This window comes from Pseudophryne corroboree, chromosome 4 (genome assembly GCF_028390025.1).
Source record: "Pseudophryne corroboree isolate aPseCor3 chromosome 4, aPseCor3.hap2, whole genome shotgun sequence".
NCBI lineage: Eukaryota > Metazoa > Chordata > Amphibia > Anura > Myobatrachidae > Pseudophryne > Pseudophryne corroboree.
Window position 1 is genome coordinate 20,409,830 of NC_086447.1, and position 6,000 is coordinate 20,415,829.

Consider the following 6,000-nt stretch of genomic DNA (forward strand, 5'->3'; position numbering starts at 1 on the left):
TACAAAACTTTCTTACAAATTTGACATTCAAAATGCATTTGTAATTAATAAATGCTACTTAGTATGGCTGCTGAGATTCATGGGCTCAGTCTCAAGGAGAGGAGGAGAATGGGGGATAGAGAAAGAGAGAACAGGCAGGCATCCTAAAGATTTTGATGTGCCAGTGCCTGACTCACCCTGAACATCACTGGTTTCAAGCTTTTAGCAAATTTTCTGAAAAATTAAACAACCATGTGGTCGTAGTCGGCAGGATTTGAACCTGCGCGGGGAGACCCCAATGGATTTCGAGTCCATCGCCTTAACCACTCAGCCACGACTACCTCTCATGCAATGCAATGTTTTCACAAAATTTTCTCTATGGGTTGAGCTACTTCATTTCAGGCTGTGAGGATGACTGAAGTAATATTGTATCAGAGATGATTTAAATGGGAAGTTAATCCTGACCACAGTGGCCTGCGTTAATGATTTTTAAAATATAACTCGGAGAATGCTTTATACTTGGTATAGTTTTGGGTTTATAAAATGTCAGTACTGACATCTAAGTTTATCAAAAGCGTTATCCTTCGAGCCGGAAATGATGCAGCGACCTTAGGATTTCTGTACCAATCTCTTTTACAGTCCTCCGCTCTACCAGCTGAGATATCGAAGGATTCCATGATTGTACACCTGTGATATTACGTGCTATTAAAATGATTGAGTGTTAATTTTAAATATTATCAACTTTCCAAGCAAAATGAAAAATGATTTGACTACACAAAAGAGATTCAACTACTTATTCCTGTGTTGCTTTATCACACAAATTGTCATGTTTAATCATTTGGAAAATATCACTAATAGTTTGACTTATATTTGTGCAAATACGATCAGCTGGCTTCAGAGCTAGTTTGGAAAGCACTTTCAATAGATTTTTTAGTGTAGCCAAACTTACATCAAGATTAGAGATGCTTGAGCCTATCAAACCTTCTACACTCTTTTGAATTTTGCTTGTTTTGTAAACTAATCAAGTATTCCAGGAATGATGGGGATATTCCATTGTTTGTTCTGATTTGACAATCCATTTTGGACAATGAGCGGCCCTTTTGAGCTAGTGAAGATAATTGTGCTACATGAGAGTATGCACAGACAATTATTTTTCTTTTTTTGCATTAAAGCACAATTTTTAATAAAGGAGAGGTTAATGATATAATAATTAGCACTGAAAGTCATCTGACATGATTTGAAAGTAAAATGTTGTGCATTGAAAGTAACCAAAGCTCTTTTTACTTTGAGTGGACATCATTTTCTTTCAAATGAATTTGATATTTTGCTAAATGTACAAAACTTTCTTACAAATTTGATATTCAAAATGCATTTGTAATTAATAAATGCTACTTAGTATGGCTGCTGAGATTCCTGGGCTCAGTCTCAAGGAGAGGAGGAGAATGGGGGATAGAGAAAGAGAGAACAGGCAGGCATCCTAAAGATTTTGATGTGCCAGTGCCTGACTCACCCTGAACATCACTGGTTTCAAGCTTTTAGCAAATTTTCTGAATAATTAAACAACCATGTGGTCGTAGTCGGCAGTATTTGAACCTGCGCGGGGAGACCCCAATGGATTTCGAGTCCATCGCCTTTACCACTCGGCCACGACTACCTCTCATGCAATGTGATGTTTTCACAAAAGTTTCTCTATGGGTTGAGCTACTTCATTTCAGGCTGTGAGGATGACTGAAGTAATATTGTATCAGAGATGATTTAAATGGGAAGTTAATCCTGACCACAGTGGCCTGCGTTAATGATTTTTAAAATATAACTTGGAGAATGCTTTATACTTGGTATAGTTTTGGGTTTATAAAATGTCAGTACTGACATCTAAGTTTATCAAAAGCGTCATCCTTCGAGCCGGAAATGAAGCAGCGACCTTAGGATTTCTGTACCAATCTCCTTTACAGTCCTCCGCTCTACCAGCTGAGATATCGAAGGATTCCACGATTGTACACCTGTGATATTACGTGCAATTAAAATGATTGAGTGTTAATTTTAAACATTATCAACTTTCCAAGCAAAATGAAAAATGATTTGACTACACAAAAGAGATTCAACTACTTATTCCTGTGTTGTTTTATCACACAAATTGTCATGTTTAATCATTTGGAAAATATCACTAATAGTTTGACTTATATTTGTGCAAATACGATCAACTGGCTACAGAGCTAGTTTGGAAAGCACTTTCAATAGATTTTTTAGTGTAGCCAAACTTACATCAAGATTAGAGATGCTTGAGCCTATCAAACCTTCTACACTCTTTTGAATTTTGCTTGTTTTGTAAACTAATCAAGTGTTCAAGGAATGATGGGGATATTCCATTGTTTGCTCTGATTTGACAATCCATTTTGGACAATGAGCGGCCCTTTTGAGCTAGTGAAGATAATTGTGCTACATGAGAGTATGCACAGACAATTATTTTTCTTTTTTTGCATTAAAGCACAATTTTTAATAAAGGAGAGGTTAATGATATAATAATTAGCACTGAAAGTCATCTGACACGATTTGAAAGTAAAATGTTGTGCATTGAAAGTAACCAAAGCTCTTTTTACTTTGAGTGGACATCATTTTCTTTTAAATGAATTTGATATTTTGCTAAATGTACAAAACTTTCTTACAAATTTGACATTCAAAATGCATTTGTAATTAATAAATGCTACTTAGTATGGCTGCTGAGATTCCTGGGCTCAGTCTCAAGGAGAGGAGGAGAATGTGGGATAGAGAAAGAGAGAACAGGCAGGCATCCTAAAGATTTTGATGTGCCAGTGCCTGACTCACCCTGAACATCACTGGTTTCAAGCTTTTAGCAAATTTTCTGAAAAAGTAAACAACCTTGTGGTCGTAGTCGGCAGGATTTGAGCCTGTGCGGGGAGACCACTATGGATTTCGAGTCAATCTCCTTAACCACTCGGCCACGACTACCTCTCATGCAATGTGATGTTTTCATAAAAGTTTCTCTATGGGTTGAGCTACTTCATTTCAGGCTGTGAGGATGACTGAAGTAATATTGTATCAGAGATGATTTAAATGGGAAGTTAATCCTGACCACAGTGGCCTGCGTTAATGATTTTTAAAATATAACTTGGAGAATGCTTTATACTTGGTATAGTTTTGGGTTTATAAAATGTCAGTACTGACATCTAAGTTTATCAAAAGCGTCATCCTTCGAGCCGGAAATGAAGCAGCGACCTTAGGATTTCTATACCAATCTCTTTTACAGTCCTCCGCTCTACCAGCTGAGATATCGAAGGATTCCATGATTGTACACCTGTTATATTACGTGCTATTAAAATGATTGAGTGTTAATTTTAAACATTATCAACTTTCCAAGCAAAATGAAAAATGATTTGACTACACAAAAGAGATTCAACTACTTATTCCTGTGTTGCTTTATCACACAAATTGTCATGCTTAATCATTTGGAAAATATCACTAATAGTTTGACTTATATTTGTGCAAATACGATCAACTGGCTGCAGAGCTAGTTTGGAAAGCACTTTCAATAGATTTTTTAGTGTAGCCAAACTTACATCAAGATTAGAGATGCTTGAGCCTATCAAACCTGCTACACTCTTTTGAATTTAGCTTGTTTTGTAAACTAATCAAGTGTTCCAGGAATGATGGGGATATTCCATTGTTTGTTCTGATTTGACAATCCATTTTGGACAATGAGCGGCCCTTTTGAGCTAGTGAAGATAATTGTGCTACATGAGAGTATACACAGACAATTATTTTTCTTTTTTTGCATTAAAGCACAATTTTTAATAAAGGAGAGGTTAATGATATAATAATTAGCACTGAAAGTCATCTGACACGATTTGAAAGTAAAATGTTGTGCATTGAAAGTAACCAAAGCTCTTTTTACTTTGAGTGGACATCATTTTCTTTCAAATGAATTTGATATTTTGCTAAATGTACAAAACTTTCTTACAAATTTGACATTCAAAATGCATTTGTAATTAATAAATGCTACTTAGTATGGCTGCTGAGATTCATGGGCTCAGTCTCAAGGAGAGGAGGAGAATGGGGGATAGAGAAAGAGAGAACAGGCAGGCATCCTAAAGATTTTGATGTGCCAGTGCCTGACTCACCCTGAACATCACTGGTTTCAAGCTTTTAGCAAATTTTCTGAAAAATTAAACAACCATGTGGTCGTAGTCGGCAGGATTTGAACCTGCGCGGGGAGACCCCAATGGATTTCGAGTCCATCGCCTTAACCACTCGGCCACAACTACCTCTCATGCAGTGTGATGTTTTCACAAAAGTTTCTCTATCGGTTGAGCTACTTCATTTCAGGCTGTGAGGATGACTGAAGTAATATTGTATCAGAGATGATTTAAATGGGAAGTTAATCCTGACCACAGTGGCCTGCGTTAATGATTTTTAAAATATAACTTGGAGAATGCTTTATACTTGGTATAGTTTTGGGTTTATAAAATGTCAGTACTGACATCTAAGTTTATCAAAAGCGTCATCCTTCGAGCCGGAAATGAAGCAGCGACCTTAGGATTTCTGTACCAATCTCCTTTACAGTCCTCCGCTCTACCAGCTGAGATATCGAAGGATTCCACGATTGTACACCTGTGATATTACGTGCAATTAAAATGATTGAGTGTTAATTTTAAACATTATCAACTTTCCAAGCAAAATGAAAAATGATTTGACTACACAAAAGAGATTCAACTACTTATTCCTGTGTTGTTTTATCACACAAATTGTCATGTTTAATCATTTGGAAAATATCACTAATAGTTTGACTTATATTTGTGCAAATACGATCAACTGGCTACAGAGCTAGTTTGGAAAGCACTTTCAATAGATTTTTTAGTGTAGCCAAACTTACATCAAGATTAGAGATGCTTGAGCCTATCAAACCTTCTACACTCTTTTGAATTTTGCTTGTTTTGTAAACTAATCAAGTGTTCAAGGAATGATGGGGATATTCCATTGTTTGCTCTGATTTGACAATCCATTTTGGACAATGAGCGGCCCTTTTGAGCTAGTGAAGATAATTGTGCTACATGAGAGTATGCACAGACAATTATTTTTCTTTTTTTGCATTAAAGCACAATTTTTAATAAAGGAGAGGTTAATGATATAATAATTAGCACTGAAAGTCATCTGACACGATTTGAAAGTAAAATGTTGTGCATTGAAAGTAACCAAAGCTCTTTTTACTTTGAGTGGACATCATTTTCTTTTAAATGAATTTGATATTTTGCTAAATGTACAAAACTTTCTTACAAATTTGACATTCAAAATGCATTTGTAATTAATAAATGCTACTTAGTATCGCTGCTGAGATTCCTGGGCTCAGTCTCAAGGAGATGAGGAGAATGTGGGATAGAGAAAGAGAGAACAGGCAGGCATCCTAAAGATTTTGATGTGCCAGTGCCTGACTCACCCTGAACATCACTGGTTTCAAGCTTTTAGCAAATTTTCTGAAAAAGTAAACAACCTTGTGGTCGTAGTCGGCAGGATTTGAGCCTGCGCGGGGAGACCACTATGGATTTCGAGTCAATCTCCTTAACCACTCGGCCACGACTACCTCTCATGCAATGTGATGATTTCATAAAAGTTTCTCTATGGGTTGAGCTACTTCATTTCAGGCTGTGAGGATGACTGAAGTAATATTGTATCAGAGATGATTTAAATGGGAAGTTAATCCTGACCACAGTGGCCTGCGTTAATGATTTTTAAAATATAACTTGGAGAATGCTTTATACTTGGTATAGTTTTGGGTTTATAAAATGTCAGTACTGACATCTAAGTTTATCAAAAGCGTCATCCTTCGAGCCGGAAATGAAGCAGCGACCTTAGGATTTCTATACCAATCTCTTTTACAGTCCTCCGCTCTACCAGCTGAGATATCGAAGGATTCCATGATTGTACACCTGTGATATTACGTGCTATTAAAATGATTGAGTGTTAATTTTAAACATTATCAACTTTCCAAGCAAAATGAAAAATGATTTG

At 36.4% G+C, this 6,000-nt stretch overlaps 3 non-coding genes across 3 annotated transcripts; all 3 read right to left on the minus strand.

The window, feature by feature from the left end:
• Nucleotides 1–238: 238 nt before the first annotated feature.
• TRNAS-CGA (transfer RNA serine (anticodon CGA)) lies at nt 239–320 on the minus strand. Its single transcript has one exon. It is a non-coding gene; the product is annotated as a tRNA-Ser (tRNA).
• A 1,231-nt stretch (nt 321–1,551) lies between these two features.
• Nucleotides 1,552–1,633, minus strand: TRNAS-CGA (transfer RNA serine (anticodon CGA)). Its single transcript has one exon. It is a non-coding gene; the product is annotated as a tRNA-Ser (tRNA).
• Nucleotides 1,634–4,177: 2,544 nt separating this feature from the next.
• On the minus strand, nt 4,178–4,259 carry TRNAS-CGA (transfer RNA serine (anticodon CGA)). The gene has a single exon. It is a non-coding gene; the product is annotated as a tRNA-Ser (tRNA).
• Between the last annotated feature and the right edge of the window lie 1,741 nt (nt 4,260–6,000).